Raw genomic sequence first — 17,374 nt, forward strand, 5'->3', positions numbered from 1 at the left:
CCTGTTTGTAAACAGCTGTACTCTTCTCACATTGTCTTTCCTCTAATTGCAAGGGAGGGGAGAAAGTGAGCTCTCTGCTATCTCTTCTTACAGGGCCACTATTTCTATTGGATCAGGGCCCTAGTATCATGCTTTCATTTAACCTTAATTGTCTCCATAAAATCCCTATCTCCAATGAAATCACATTGAGTGCTGGGGCTTCAACAAATGAATTGGGATGGGGACACAAACATGCAGTCTATAACAGGAGATTAACAAATTAATGATTAACAAGTTAATCATTGATCTCGAACAATAGGTTATCTGCCATATGTTCTCCTTCTGTGTTGAAACTGAGCCGGGGGTATTGGTGGAGGTAGTGGAGTAAAAAGAAAACCAGAATACATTTAGGGGAGCAGAGTACTCAGATCAGAGAAGACCTGTGTCTTCACAAAATGTAACCCAGGGGGACTGCAGGTCTAGTGTGGCTTCAGATCATTAGAGTAATGGTGATTGTGAAGTAGCTTCATAGATGGGCCTAAGGACTATCAAATGACAAAAGTAAAACAATTTAGTAACGAGTATGATATCCTTCATTCAAGGGGAAACAATCTATGGATTGGAGGAGTACAGTGTCTCACAAACAGTGGAGCACTGTTCCTGATGGACTGGGGGCAAGAGCGAGTTTTATAGAACAAGAGGAGAGGCAACTTGGAAATAGAACATCATTGGCTAGGGGGTTGGGGATTTCCTTATAAGGCTAGCAGGTCCTAATTTCTAGAGTAAGCTAGCTAAAGCTGAATTGGAGGATTGTGATTGGTATATGTTCCATGACAAGTGTTTCCCATAGTGCAGGTTGACTAGGATTTATATTTGTGATGTGGGCCAGGCCTCTGGGGCAGCCTCCATTTTGCAGGTCTCAATATAAAAATCCACTTTAGCAGGACAAACTCCTTTTTCTTCCAGCAAGCAGAGAGAGAGAGAGAGAGAGAGATTGAGAGTTCATATGTCCTTTCCATCCAACACGTATACACAAGGGATACATGAGGCCCAAGAAGAGGCCATTGAACCTGAAGGGGCCTCACAGTTGGGAAGAGAAGGGTGCAGAGTGAAAAGGCTTGCCAGCAACAGAAACTAAAGACAACTAGCCCCTTAAACTCATCAGTGGAAGCCAGCATTGCAGAGAAATCCACAGAGAACCAGACACTCTCCCCCACATGATATGTAAGTTCTACCATGCCTGAACTTAATATGTCAAGGAAAAGTGGAAAAGGAGGAGGAACAGAATCCTTAACTGACCACACTCAAATTGAAAGAGCTTGGTAAAGACTACAACTATTTATTTAGCTAATATGAAGAAGGAGAGCTCAGAGTCATAAAAAATGAGTTGCAGCAAACAAAAGAGGGTATACTTTTTACACATACACACCTGAATTTATGGCTGAAACTCATCAACTGGTGGATTATTAATATTACTACTAATAGTACTAGCAGCAGCAAGAGTAGTCCCCTCAACATAAAGGTGAAAAGTACTGGGCTTCACATGCAACTGAAATAGATGCCACATGAATATACAGTGGCACATCGTTGCTAATTTTTATCAAGAGAATAACACAATTTGAATGTGCAGTTACAAAAGTTTTCTATTAGTTTTGCTTCCACCTAGGACATTATCAGCAATTTCAGTTTTACGCTTCATTTCTTTGGTTGTCAGGCACTACTAGATGTGTATACCTGACCTTACAAACACATTTATGATTTGTTATTCATATTTGTGTATGTATGTACACATATACATACATATATAAGCAATTTATGTAAGTTAATAAAAAAGTCATATAGTGCAACGATCTCTAAACAACGTCTTGTCACTAATAAGAATCAGTTTGAGTTTTCCAACAATATTATAAAATCCATCCACATTCTTTAGTTTTGTCTGGTCTCCTTCCAAGGCCTTCTAAAACTCACATATACGGAATCTAAAAATGGTACTGATGAACTCAGTGACAAGAATAAGGATGCAGATACAGAGAATGGACTGGAGAACTCGAGGTATGGGAGGGGGCGGGGGGTGAAGGGGAAACTGAGACGAAGCGAGAGAGTAGCACAGACATATATATACTACCAACTGTAAAATAGTCAGTGGGAAGTTGTTGTATAACAAAGGGAGTCCAATTCGAGGATGGAAGATGCCTTAGAGGACTGAGGCAGGGAGGGTGGGGGGGACTCGAGGGGGGGGAGTCAAGGAAGGGAGGGAATACGGGGATATGTGTATAAAAACAGATGATTGAACCTGGTGTACCCCCCAAAAAAATAAAAAAAATAAAATAAAATAAAACTTACCAAGTCTTTGCAGCTTTGGATGTGAAGTCATCTTGGACTTAACCTTACGCCACAGTTCCAAGCCACTAGAGACTTGATTGGCTTCTACCCATTTATAACTTATTGGCAAACCAACTGATAGGGATTGAGTAGGATAATCAAATAGTCAGCTTAGAAACTCCATTAAGGGATTGTATATAGAGAGGAAACTTTAGGGGACTTTGGGAGACCACAGTAAGATTAATGATCTCTCAAGAAAATCCTGAAACAATGCAGGCTTGCTTGACTCATAAAGCAGAACAAGTCGCTTAGCATCAGAGCCAGATGGGCTTGCTTAACAAAATCAAACTAACTTGGTTACCAACAAAATCATGCAACAGAAGCACGAGACGTGCCCCAAAAGAATAAAACAATGGTGGCATGAGACCTATCCCCTGCCTAGTGAACTCAGTAAGCTAATGACCCCAAAACATGCTCTTTGCACAATGCCCTAAAAACAATAAAACAAGAGTGGAGAATAAGTCCTACAACCTGCCTAGTGGTATCATCAAGTTAATGGCCCTCAGCACATGCTCTGTGCACACAAACAAAAACACAATCATTTATGGAAACGACATCTACTCAAGAAAGACAAAGAAGGTCTTCTCCCCCTCCCCATCTTCCTTTTATTATAAAAATGTAACCCACTGAGCACTTGGGGCAATGCATTTCTTGCCTGCCTGCTTGTAAGCCTTACAAGTGTCCTATTAATAAATCACTTCTTATCTATCACTTTGCCTCTTGCTGAATACTTTCTGCACTGAGACATAAAGGACCAGGCTCCTCGGAGCCCCCTTAAACCACACCTATCCATTTTACAACCATCAAGATGGAAGGGGAAGTTTTATTTGCATACTGGATTTTCATATTAGGAACCAATTCTTAAAAATTTTTGTTTGGGAATTAATTCATACTTAAAGACAAGCAAAGAATAAAACAAAGAACACCTGGACACTCTTTACTCAGATGTATCTGTTGTTAATATTTTACCATTTTGCTTTGTACTTGTGTTCTCTCTCAATAGAGGGGGAGGAGAGAGAGAGAGAAAGAGAGAATAGATAGATATTGACGTACATGTAGATAATTTCATATTTTTGAAACTATTCAAGGGTAGGTTATATTCATCATGGTCCTAAAAATACTTTAAACTATCTTTCTCATTCCAATTTTGTCAATTGACCCAAAAGTATCCTTTATAGCATTACTCTCCTCCAACTGAGGATCTAGTCTGACATGTGGTATCACATACAGTTGTCATATCATGTTAGACTTCTTTAATCTGGAAATAGTTCCACAGCCTTTCTTTGACCTTTGCTCATTGAGTTAAAGTGTTGCCTGATTTCCCCCTGGTATAATTACTGTTTTATTTTTTTCTCCTTTGCAACTAGTAAGCAGTCTGTGAGGAGTCACTTTAAGACCATGCAAATATCTTACTTCTCATCATAATTTCTCTCAAGATCCAGCCTCCATTGATGATTCTTGCATAATCCAAACTTTACTGATTGATGTAAAATGATTTTTCAACTCCACTACCCCCTCTTACATTTACTATCTAACCCCGAGAATTCTAGTTTAAGAAAGAGACCTTATCCCATTTTAATTTATATATTTATCTATTATTATCAGTGTGGACTCATGGATTTTTACTTTTATCAATGGTTTACTTAATTATTTTGGTGCTCATATTGTCTCAGATTTGGCCAATGGAAACCTTTTCAAGCATCCTTGTGACATACTCCCAATAAAACAAAAATATTATTATTATATTTTTGGTATAACAAGATGTTCCAGGTTTATCTTGTATCTACTCTATCCTAGCCCTGGAATTAGGCATTTAAATATCTCTGAAAATATCTCTGAAAAACAGTTTTTTGTTGCTGCAGTTGTTGTGTTACATATTTCGAGAAAGTTAAGGTCTCAGGATTTAGTGATTATATTGTCAATCTGTTTTTTTTCCCCATCTTTTCACATTTTAACCACATTCCAATAAGAATGAGTAGCTCCCATTGAGTGGGAAGAGATATTAACTTGGACATTCCCCACTAAGAACTCTTCTTACTACATTACATAGACCTGAATTAACACCATCTCTAATTTGTGGGTACAAGGTTGTGTGTGTCAAAAGAGACAGAGTATCTATTTCATTTTTAAGTGTGAGTACCTGTAGAGTTTTGAGTATGCATGCCTACTGAATATATTTAAGCATATATATTCACCAACATATAATGCAAGAATACAGAAGCTAAATTAAGCTATTTCCTGTTTCCTCCAAATTGTGTGGGATGAGTTTTATTTAAATGCTTTAGGAGGAAAGACAAAACAAAAGCAAGTGAGAGAGTGTAATTTTCAATGTTTAAAAGTCTTTTTTGTGCCTCTTGGCCATACACTACCAAATGTAAAATAGATAGCTAATAGGAAGCTGCTGCATAGCACAGGGAGATCAGCTTGGTGCTTTGTGACACACTAGAGGGGTAGGATAGAGAGGGTGGGAGGGAGGCTCAAGAGGGAGGGGATATGAGGATATATGTATAAATATAGCTGATTCACTTTGTTGTACAACAGAAATTAACAAGATACTGTAAAGCAATTATATTCCAATAAAGATGTATAAAAAATAAATAAATAATCTTTTTTGGTGCAATCTTACATAAAGAGAGAAATGAAAACCTGGATGTTTTGTGGTATTGGCTGGGGCTCGAGGTGTGTTGTCCACCACCATACTGAAAGAGAAAGACTTGTTACAAACCAAAGCTCTAGACAAGTAAAGATTCTATATGAAACAATTTAGTTATAGCAAACTCTTTTTCCTGAAGCAATCTAATAGGAGGTGAGGATGGCTGCATATCACTTATGGGAAGGCAGAACAACTGTGATTTGGTTGATGAAGTGCCCTAACCATAGCATTTCTGGCTCCAAGAATAGTCCATGCTAACAATAACTATCTTTTCTGAAGCTATGAGAAGCTGAGAAAATGAATATGAGCTCTTTGCAGCACAGAGATGAGGAAGATCCATTTCCAGGGAATCATTTTTCTCTGTCTTGGAAGAGAATAGCCAGACTATTCAGGAAGCAATGAAAAAAGGGGAGGTTTGAAAGTAGTATGCACACTGACGTGTGCTCTGGCTGCAGCCAGCCCTCTCTAAACTTGGGGAGGAGTGCAGTGTCATTCACAGGAAATTAAAGTTTCAAAGGATGAATTTAGCTATGTTATAGAGAATGTGCTTCAATCAAAAGACTATTGTCATCTGGCTGAGAATATTTTCATTATTAATTTCCACCCCCCACCTTTTATTTTTGGTTCAGGACTTCTTGTGTAAAACAATGCAAGATGAAATTCATAGGAAAAAAAACATGCAATATTTGATAGTGTTATTTCTCCTGGTCCCAGCAACTGCCTTTGACCTATGAGAGACAGCAGTATCTCTCAAAACAACTTCAAACTTAAGAAGTTATACCTTATGCAAACCGAACCTAAGACATAACTTCAGCATTAGCTAGATCGCATCGTGGCATTGCACCTACTACAGAGCCCCTAAATAACTATGGAAATGTAGTAGCTGGTTTTCTGCAGTTCTGCATGAGAAATATGTTTGATGTTAATTTCCAGAATAAATCTTTTTTGTTCAGGACAGCAAATCTTCACCCTCATCATTTTCTTCCTCGGAGCAGTAATTAAGCAAATGTGTCCTATCTAGGATCTGCTTTAAGAATTGGCATAGTAGAAAGCAAGTCCCTTATGGTAGAATTTATGGATACCTACTATGTGAACTGACATTTCATAACCACAGACTGCTCTTTCGGGCCCTATACAGCATTTCCAACTACCTGCTGAGCATCTCCATTTGGATGTTCCTCAGATACATCACATTCAGTAAGTCCAAAAATGAACTCATTATCTTTCTGACCTCCTGGGCTTGTAAGCTTCAACATCTCTGTGTCATCTTTGACCCTTCTTTAAACCCCAAACTCAGTCAGTACACACTTTATGGGGATTCATTTACAGTGTCTTTAGCACTCAACTCATGTTTCCAGTCTTCATTGTCATCAAATTGGCTCAGGCATTACCACTTCAGTCTCCCACAAGTTTCAAAGGATGTGAATAAATGCCACTCACACATGTAGATTTCATACCCACCCACTCGTGCCCTAGGAGGAAGGCTCTTGAGCTGATACTCCCTCTCTTTATCCCCCGCCAAACTCACAGAGGTTAAAATATTATAAAAGTCCCCATATAAATATAGATCATGCTCCCTACACTACATGGTGACATTAGGAGGATATTGCCTCTGGAAAGAAAGGCTAGCAGACTGTCTCCCACGAGTTTCAAAGGATGGTCTTCTTGGTGTATCAGAACAGAATTATTTTTCCTCCATTCATTTAACTATTTCCCATCTCATCTGCAAGTAAGGAATTAGTCTATTAAAATTATACAAAAAAATTAAGTTTGAGACATAATCAATATTAGAGAAAGATTGTTTTGCATTAAGGATAGTCAACTCTGAAGAATCAGAGATGAGTCCAATCCCTGAGAGGACTGTAAGGAGCCCTTATTACCACACAGGCAGTCTGATTCTGTCAATTATATTTGGGTGCCTGGCATCCACTGCTGGATTCTGGGCAGTCCCCACACAAGAATTGTGTGTCAGGATGAATAATACATAGCCACCTATAGATAGGAAATAAAGTTATTACTCACATAGTAAACAGCAAAAAGATCCCCCAAAGAGAAGGGCTCAGGTTCAATGTGAAGTGAAACAAGTGTAAGGAGGGGAGTTGATGTCTTTGGGTTTTTATTGTGGTTAGGGGTGGGACTGGGGTGGAGGAGCCAGGTTTCTATCAGTGCCAAGAGCCAGAGGGCATGTGGGCATACTTATCAGATTGCCCAGTTGTGGGGCAAAAGGGAAAGGTAGGGATAGGGACTTGAATGATGTCATTGGTCAATTAGCTCCTGGGGGTCCTGGGGCCAGTGCTGGCCCATTTGTGGGTGGAGCTGTGTCCTGGTGTGGCTAGCTGTATGGTTGGGAGGTCTGGAGTTAGAGTCAGGCTGCTGATGGTGCAGCCCACTGGTGGTTGGGCTCGATCCCAGGGCTAGTGCCAGCCCACTGGTAGGTGGAACCATGTCCTGGGGTCTCTGATTGTGGGGCCTAGAGTTTCCAGAACTGGTGTAGGCCTGCTGGCAGGCAGTGCCAGGGTCCAGAGGCTCTTGGGACTATTGCCAGCCCACTGGTGGGTGGAGCTGTGTCACTGGGTCTCTGGCTGCAGGGCCTTGGGGGTCCCTGTGTTGGTGTCAGCCTACAAGTGCAAGTGGGCAGGGTTGGGGCACAGGTGGTTCCAGAGCTGATGCCTGCCCCTTGGTGAGTGAGGCCAGGTATTGGGGTTATTACCTGCTCATTGGTGAGTGGGGCCAAGTCCTGGGCCCTCTGATGGGTTGGGCCTCGGTTCTAGGGTAGCAGGGGGCTCAGGGGTTAAAAAGGAGATGGCCTGCTCACGGGTGGGGCCATGTCCCCACCCAGCTAGCAGCCTGGCCTGGGGTGTCCCACAACTGGTTCTGATTGGTTGGTTGGTGGGGCAAAGTCCCAGCACTAATAGGCTTGAGGGAGAATTCCAAAATTGTGCTTACCAGCCCTAGTGTCCTTGTGGTAGGATGAGCTCCCAAATGGCTGCTGCCAGTGTCTATATCTCCAAGGTGAGTTTCAATTGCTTCCTGTCTCTTCAGGAGGCTCTCCAAGATCAGCAAATGGGTCTGATCCAGGATCCTTTCAAATTACTGTTTCTGCCCTAGATCTCAGAGTGTGTGAGATTTTGTGTGCTCTTTAAGAGTGGAGTCTCTTTCCCACCCACCATCTGACTGTCCCAAAAGTAAGCCCCACTGGCCTTCAATGCCGAATGCTCTGGAGATTTGTCTTCCCAGTGCAGGACCCCCAGGCTGGGGGATTAGAGGTGGGGCTCAGACACCTCACTCTTTGGGAGAACCTCAGCAATTGCAACTGTGGGTCACCTACCCAGGGGTATTGGTCTTGACTATACTGTTTCCACCTCTCCTACCTGTCTCATTGTGGTTCCTTCTTTATCTTTAGCTGTAGAAGATCTTTTCTGCTAAACTTTAGGTCACTGTCATGGAGAGTTGCTCTGTAAATAGTTGCAATTTTGGCATGCTTGTGGGAGGAGGTGAGTTCAGGGTCTTCCTACTCTACCATCTTGATCACTTTCCCAAGAGCCAATGTTTTAGTTTGAGTCTGAAGGCAGCAAAAAATTGCTGTCCTAGATTAAAGGGAGTCAGGCAGGAGGAGTTCCCTCTTTCTCAGCCTTTTTGTTCTATTCAAGTCTTCAACTGATTGGATGAGTTCCACCCATATTAGGGGGGTCAAGCTACTCTACTCAGTCTAACAGTTCAAATGTTAATTTCATCCACAAATACCCTCACACATATACCCAAAATAATGTTTGACAAAATATCTGGGCACCCCATGGCCCAGTAAAGTTGACACATAAAATTAACCCTCATACTACTAAAAGCAATCTATAGACTCAACGCAATCCCTATCAAAATCCCAATGTCATTTTCTGTAGAAATAGAAAAAAATTCTGCAATTCATATGGAATCTCAAGGGACTCCAGAAAGCCAAAACAATCTTGAAGAATTTTGAGGACTAACAATTCTTGATTTCAAAACTCACTACAAAGCTACAGTAATCAAAACAGTGTTGTACTGGCATAAAGTCAGGCATATACATAAATGAAACGGATAAATAGCCCAGAAATTAACCCTCATATATATGGTAAAATGGCCTTTCACAAGGGTGCCAATATACAATGGGGCCCCCACAAATGGTGTTGGGTAAGCTGGATATCTACATCCAAAAGAAAGAAGTTGAACACTTGCCTTACATCACATGCAAAAATTAACTCAAAATGGCTTAAAGACCTAAATGTAGGACCTTAAAGTATAAAACTCCTACAAGAAAACATAGGAGAAAAACTTTATGACATTGGATTTGGAAATGATTTCTTGGATATGACACCAAAAGCAAAGGCAACAGCAACAGCAAAAAATAGACAAATGAAACTACATCAAACTTAAAAGCTGCTTATCAAAGGAAACAGAATGAAAAGGCAAATTATGAAATGGGAGAAAATATTTGAAAATCATATATCTGGTAAGAGGTTAATAGCTAGAATATATAAAGAATTCATGTGACTCAACAACAACAAAAAAAGCCCCATTAAAATATGGGATATATTTGAAGTTTTTTAAGGAACCTCCAAATTGTTTTCCTTAGTGGCTGTACCAACTTACAGTCCCACCAACAGTGCAGGAGAGTTCCCTTTTCTCCACACCCTCTCCAACATTTGTGGTTTCCAGACTTTGTGATGATGGCCATTCTGATCGGTGTGAGGTGATACCTCATTGTGGCTTTGACTTGCATTTCTCTGATGATGAGTGATGTTGAGCATCTTTTCATGTGTTTGTTGGCCATCTGTATGTCTTCTTTGGAGAAATGTCTATTTAGGTCTTCTGCCTGTTTGTGGATTGGGTTATTTGCTTTTTTGGTATTAAGCTTCATAAGCTGCTTGTATATTTTGGAGGTTAATCCTTTGTCCGTTGTTTCATAGGCAATTATTTTTTCCCATTCTGAGGGTTGCCTTCTAGTCTTGTTTATGGTTTCTTTTGCTGTGCAAAAGCTTTTAAGTTTCATGAGGTCCCATTTGTTTATTCTTGATTTTATTTCCATGATTCTAGGAGGTGGGTCAAAAAGGATCTTGCTTTGATGGATGTCATAGAGTGTTCTGCCTATGTTTTCCTCTAGGAGTTTTATAGTGTCTGGCCTTACATGTAGGTCTTTGATCCATTTGGAGTTTATTTTTGTGTATGGTGTTAGGAAGTGTTCTAATTCATATGATCCAGTAATCCCACTACTGGGCATATACCCAAAGAAAACCATAATCCCAAAAGAAACTTGTACCATAATGTTTATTGCAGCACTATTTCCAATAGCCAGGACATGGAAGCAACCTAAATGCCCATCAACAAATGAATGGATACAGAAGATGTGGCATATATATGCAATGGAATATTACTCAGCTATAAAAAGGGATAAGATGGAGCTATATGTAATGAGGTGGATAGAACTACAATCTGTCATACAGAGTGAAGTAAGTCAGAAAGAGAAGGACAAATATTGTATGCTAACTCACATATATGGAATCTAGAAATGGTACTGATGAACTCAGTGACAAGAACAAGGACGCGGACAGAGAATGGACTGGAGAACTCGAGGTATGGGAGGGGGCGGGGGGTGAAGGGGAAACTGAGACGAAGCGAGAGAGTAGCACAGACATATATATACTACCAACTGTAAAATAGTCAGTGGGAAGTTGTTGTATAACAAAGGGAGCCCAACTCGAGGATGGAAGATGCCTTAGAGGACTGGGGCAGGGAGGGTGGGGGGGACTCGAGGGGGGGGAGTCAAGGAAGGGAGGGAATATGGGGATATGTGTATAAAAACAGATGACTGAACCTGGTGTACCCCCCCAAAAAAAAATGGGATATAAAGAAGATATACAAATGGCCAAAAACAAGCATATGAAAATATGTTCAACATCACTAATCATTAGAGATTTACAAATCAAAACCACAATGAGCTGTTACCTTATTAGGATAGCCACTATCAAAGACAAACAGAAAATAAGTGTTGGCAAGAATGAGGAGAAATTGGAACACTCATGCACTGTTAATGGGAATATAAAATGGTGCATCAACTATGAAAACAGTATAAACATTCCTCAAAAAATTAAAACTAGAATTACCATGTGATCCAGCAATCCCATGTATGGGTATTTACCCAAAAGAATTGAAAGCAGGCTCTCCAAGAGATATTTGCACACCCATGTTCATTGCAGCATTATTCACAGTAGCCAAGAGGTAGAAGCAACCCAAATGTCTATTGCCAGATGAATGTATAAAGAAATGTATTATATATACCAATGGAATATTATTGAGACTTACAAAAGAAGGAAATCTTGTCACATATACAAGATGGATAAATCTGGAGAGCATTATGCTATGTGAAATAATCTAGTCACAAAAAGACAAATACTATATGATTCCACTTACATGGAATAATTAGTCAAATTCATAGACATTGAAAGTAAACAGAAGGCCCCTGGTGATTTCTAAGGTCTGGGAGAGGAGGAAAAGGGGAGTTGTTTTTTAATGTGTATAGAGTTTCAGTTTTGTAAGATGAAAAAATCTGAACACTTGTTTTAAAACTATATACTTAACGCTACTGAAGTGTACAGTTAAAAACGGTTAAGATGGTAAATTTCATGTTCCATTTTACCAAAATTTAAATAAAAATTTTGAAGGAACTTATACTCACTATGGAGGTTCAGGGGGTCTTGACACTCCCAAAGGAGCCCAGACCTAATTGGCAGGTTGTACAAGTTATGTTAGGAAGGGGGTGGCCTTTGGGGTAGAAAGGGATGATAAAACTTCAATCCTGGTGGAATTCTAATTTTATTTTTTGTTATTCATGGGTAATATAGAATTAATGGGTTATCCAAAATAAAGCTCAAGCACCTTTGAAATTTATTATTAGAGGATCATGTTTAATGGTATTCACCTTTGCTTTCAATCTAGCCTCATTTTTAATGAGATGGGACAAGATTGAAACTGTGGAAATTTTATTGGGTCCTTTATTAAAGAGCCTAGCATTTTGTATTTTGTCAGAAGGTAGGTTGAAATGTGAATCATTTTTCACTGTGTACTAGGAAGAGACAATAAATTTTATAATGCTGTTTTTATAGGTGACTAACCCATTAGCACAGCTCAGGAGTCAACAAAAGATGTGGATAAGGCCATGGTTACCCAAAGCATCTCCTGATACTAAAACAATAGCTTGTAGTTCAGCTGATTGAGCTGACCCTTGGGTCCATACTTGGTCAGGGATGTCCCCATGAAGGGATAGAAAACGGCTGTCTCCAGTGGGCTCTATCACTTCTGATAGTGACTGTACTATATTTAAATTTACAAACTCCTTTTCTTGTTTCCCCAACATGTCCCACCCCTGCAAATGGCTGACGGCTCCAGGAGAAGGGTGACCTCCTCTAACATCACAGTCTTGGTAAAGGCATTGAAGACAATAATAAATCATTTTCTCCTATAAATAAAAATGCCAGATGGTCCAGATCTGGCTTTATCCTAAATATGTCATTTTAATTTTAGGCAGGAGGCTTCTGTGGCTGTGCCAAGCTGATGGGGGCACTGCCTCCATGACTTAAGGCATGATGGGCAACTGCAACCAAAGTGTTACTGGTTTAGGAACAATGAGCTTCAATGGCCAATAAGGCCTAATATGCAGCTAGCAATTGTTATTTTATTAAAGTATATCCAGGAGCTGATATACTTGGCTGTGTCAAGTAGTCCAGAGGTTCTGGGAAACATGAGTAAGTGTGGCTAAGCCTTTATCTAAAAAGGAGTGGCCTGATAACATTAAAGGAAGTATTTATTGCATAGCACAGCCTGTAGGTCTTTCTGATGAGGCAGGGCCCATTTATAATGAGCAGACACACAAGTAATGAAATTTGTAAATGGGAGTATGTCACCTCAAAAATCCGTTTAAGCCCAAGAAATGTTATTAGAAAGCTCTTTAATAAGTATTTGTATGTTTACATAGAATGTTATTAATAAAATGTCATACCTGGATTCTGGGAGGCAACTGGATATGATTGAGGGCTTGTATGCATCATCTGTGTGATGGCTGGAACTTTCAGATATCCTGGAGAGCCCAGTAAGGGTGTACTGTGTTACTTCGAAGAGGAACGGAAATTGCGGCATGAAGCTGTTGAAAGAGGCACTGAATAGAACATGTTAGCTAAATCTATCATAACTATTTTTCAACAGCTTACCAAATAGAATTTGCATTTTCAATAATGTTCAGAATTGGAATTTTATAGGTGGCACTCTGTTAGGAAATATTACAAATCATAATCAGGCTCCATTCATCTTTACTTTGTCTTAATATAGGTCAAATGGGACTTGCCAAAGGAAAAATAATTGGAATAATTATACCTTCCTTCAAGAAGTCATGTCTCTAATTTGGTAACTCTTATTATAGTTGAAATTGTTGAGTCCTATGGCAAATATATAGTGTATCATTTAGTGAGATTGACAATTAGGGCTGAAGATTGAATTGCAGATAATTTATTATATCTGGTCTTGACTATAGACATAAAATTGATTATGCTTCCTTTCATTTATTATCGAATCTTATAATAAACTTTGAATTTTAGTCTAAGGACTTTGATTTGGCAGAACAAATTTTGTGTCATTATTACAATTATTTGTTTCTTTACTTTTAGTAATTTCTTCTTTTCCTTTTGCAATTTAGGATATTTGGGGGGTAATTTAATTTAACTTAAATGTTTTCTTCTCTGAGGAATCCCAGTGTCTATCAGAATATTGCAACAGAATTGAGGACAGCTACTGAAACATAAGTACATTTGACCTTGTAGGGCTCTAATGAACCATCTGCCATTGGAGGCATGGAGTCCTAAATGTCATATAGTAACTCTTCCTCATAAAAGTAACCACCTTGGGAATTCCTAGCCCCTTTATAGGCAGTGTTCTGAAAATGCAGAGGTCAATGCCTGGCCAGATAGAGTCATGTGGCTCTATTCTCCCAATGAATGGGCCTGGCATGTCCTAAAGTGTGGTCACAGGTCAGGTTCCTCAACTTCTATTCCATTTTATGCTCCTTCAATCCTATCTAGTGTCAGGCTCCTCAGCCCTCTTTCCTCACTTGTAATATCAGGCTTAGACGTACTAAATTCGAGGCAAATGCTTGGTAGAAACCAGCAGACCAAAGCTGCAGTCCTTAAGGTGCTAAAATAGCATTACACTTCCTTCAGTCCTAAATGAATCAGGGGCATGCTAAGTTCTTCTCAGAATTTGGAATATTCCTCTCTCCACAGTTTGAATTGCATGTTATTGCCTAAGCACTGAGGTAGCACTGCTTAAGGCTTAAATCTCAAAAAACTTCTTTCACCTTGATGGTGAGTGGAGCTCACCATCAAGGTGAAAGAAGCTCCACTCTCTCTAGGGCTTAAATATAGTACATGAATCCAGGCTGGAGAACAAATGTCAGGCATTCCTCTCCATGTTCTTCTCCTCTTCCATACACTCAGCAAGTCCTTCAAGCAGACCTCCTTTACCTAGGCTCTTTCCACGTGCAAAAAGATAATCAGTGCATCAGTGAGCCCAGACTATCATTTAAGCTCAGTCAGGGCCCCTAACAACAGTCAAGAGTAATTCATTTTGTGTTGCTGATGATGTGCCATATGAGTGACAAAAATAAATAGTACTATTTCTGTTGGTACAGTTTAGTTACCCAATTATGATAGCACAAACCAAATCAAAACAAAAAATTCTATGAGCATATGATCAGTGCAAGAACTGGACATTGTTTGGATTTGATTAGGTGAATTTTTTCTTGGTCTTGTTGGTCCTAAAATCTATTAGTGATACTCATTTACCAGGTTTGATTAATTTCCACTCATTCTATAGTCTATGTATATGTGTGGGTATAAATAAATTATATAAAAACATACATATTTACACAGATTTTAAAATGTTTTTTTCTTTGCTTGAAATATGAGTGCTTTCCAAATATAAGCGAAGCTTTGTTTTTATAGTTATGAGATGATGTTTATTTATCTTCTGTTTCTTATTTCTCATCTAAAAATAAATTTTGTAGCCAATTTTTTTAAAGCAGACCTCTACAAAAATATTATCATTAGCTAGAGACTGGCATTTAGAGTCTCAAGGGACTGCCAATGGACTAGATTGCTTTTGCTTCTACAATTACTGCTTAACCTCACCCAGCTGAACATCCCCACCATTTGCTGGTGAGATGTAAAGCCCTGTAGGTAATTGCCAACATTACTATCTAACCAGCACTACTGAGTAATGTTTTTGGAGACTCCAAGGACCATTATCAATACCAGAGGAGATTGACGCGTCTTCATTAACTGATACAATTCCCTTGGCTCAGATCTCCTTGCTCTAATTAACTGCTGGAAACATCTGCAATTCAGAAGTGCTAAATAAATAACCCATTGTTTACTATGAACACTAACAAGTGGATAAATGGGGTGCTTAATATTTTCTGAAATGAGGCATTATTGTAGACATAAAATTTCCAGAAATATTGAAATAAAAAATATAAATGTTTTTCAGGAGAGTGGGAGAATCATAGGAACATATACATAAAATTGAATGTTTTATAGCATTCTTTGTAAATGAAGTCACTCTGTTAGTACAGAAACCTAGAAATATTGTATGCATTACTTACTTTGTCAGTAAAAGTGTTGTGTTTGATTTATTTAAGGATTTGAAGACACAGGAAAATATATCAGGATATTTGTGGAAAAGATTTCTGCTAACTTTTCTGTTTGCAATTTCAATGCTCTTGGTTTTGGGGGCAGTGAAGAAAGGGGGTGATACTTTTCATCACAAATATTTTTAGTTGCCTTGAACTATTCATTTTGATTTTTGAGTTGGAGTGAATTGGATTTAGGAAGAAATAGTCAATGTAATAAAGTGCTTAGGTGTGTGAAGAAGGAGAAAAAAATGTTGGTTGAGTACCTACTATGTGTCAGCAGTTTCCTAAATACTTATCTCACTTAGTTATTTGCATAACCATGCAATATAGATGTTATTTTCAATTTTCAGATGAGGAAATAGCCTCAATTTATATCCCTGCCAACAGTATATAAGGGTTCCTTTTCTCCACATCCTCTCAAATACTTGTTATTTGTAGACTATTTTTTTCTTCAGATCTTTAAGGAGTATAATTGCTTTACAATGTTGTGTTAGTTTCTGCTGTACAACAAAGTGAATCAGCTGTATTTATACATATATCCCCATACCCCTCCCTCTTGAGTCTCCCTCCCACCCTCCCTATCCTGCCCCTGTAGGTCACCACCAAACATCAAGTTGATCTCCCTATACTATGCAGCAGCTTCCCACTAGCCATCCATTTTACATTTGGGAGTGTATATACATCAATGGTACTCTCTCACTTTGTCCCAGTTTCCCCTTCCTCACTTGTGTCCTCAGGTCCATTATCTAAGTCTGCATCTTCATTCTTGCCCTGCCATTAGGTTCATCAGTACCGTTTTTCTAGATTCCATATATATGTGTTAGCATATGGTTTTATTTTTCTCTTTCTGACTTACTTCATTCTGTATGACAGACTCTAGGTCCATCCACCTCACTACAAATAATTCAACTTTGCTCCTTTTTATGGCTGTTTGATGATAGCAATTCTGATAGGAGTGAGGTGATATTTCATTGTTATTTTGATTTACATTTCTGTAGTAATTAGTGATGTTGAGCATCTTTTCATGTGCCTGTTAGCCATCTATATGACTTCTTTGGAAAAATGTCTATTCAGGTCTTCTGCCTATTTTTTGATTAGATTGTTTCTTTTTTTTTGATATTGAGTTGTATGTGCTGTTTGTATATTTTGGATATTAACCCCTTGTCAGTCACATCATTTGCAAATATTTTCTCCCATTCCATAGGTTGACTTTTTGTTTTATCAATGGTTTTCTTTGCTGTGAAAATCTTGAAAGTTTAATTAGGTCCCATTTGTTTGTTTGTTTGTCTTTTTGTTGTTGTTTTTATTTCTTTTGGCTGAGGAGACTGATCCCCAGAGATATTGCTATGATTTGGAAAATAGTTCTGCCCATGTTCTCTTCTAGGAGTTTTATGGCTCCTTTCTTATATTTAGGTCTTTAAACCATTTTGAGTTTATTTTTGCATATGGTATGATGAAATGTTCTAATCTCATTCTTCTACATGTGGCTGTCCAGTTTTCCTAGCACTACTTGTTGAAGAGACAGTCTTTTCTCCATTGTCTATTCTTGCATCCTTTGTTTATAGATTGAGTATAGTTTGTGGGTTTTTTTCTAGGCTTTTGATTCTGCTCCATTTTTCTATGTGTCTGTTTCTTTGCCAGTACCATACTGT

Source organism: Hippopotamus amphibius, chromosome X, assembly GCF_030028045.1.
Source record: "Hippopotamus amphibius kiboko isolate mHipAmp2 chromosome X, mHipAmp2.hap2, whole genome shotgun sequence".
NCBI lineage: Eukaryota > Metazoa > Chordata > Mammalia > Artiodactyla > Hippopotamidae > Hippopotamus > Hippopotamus amphibius.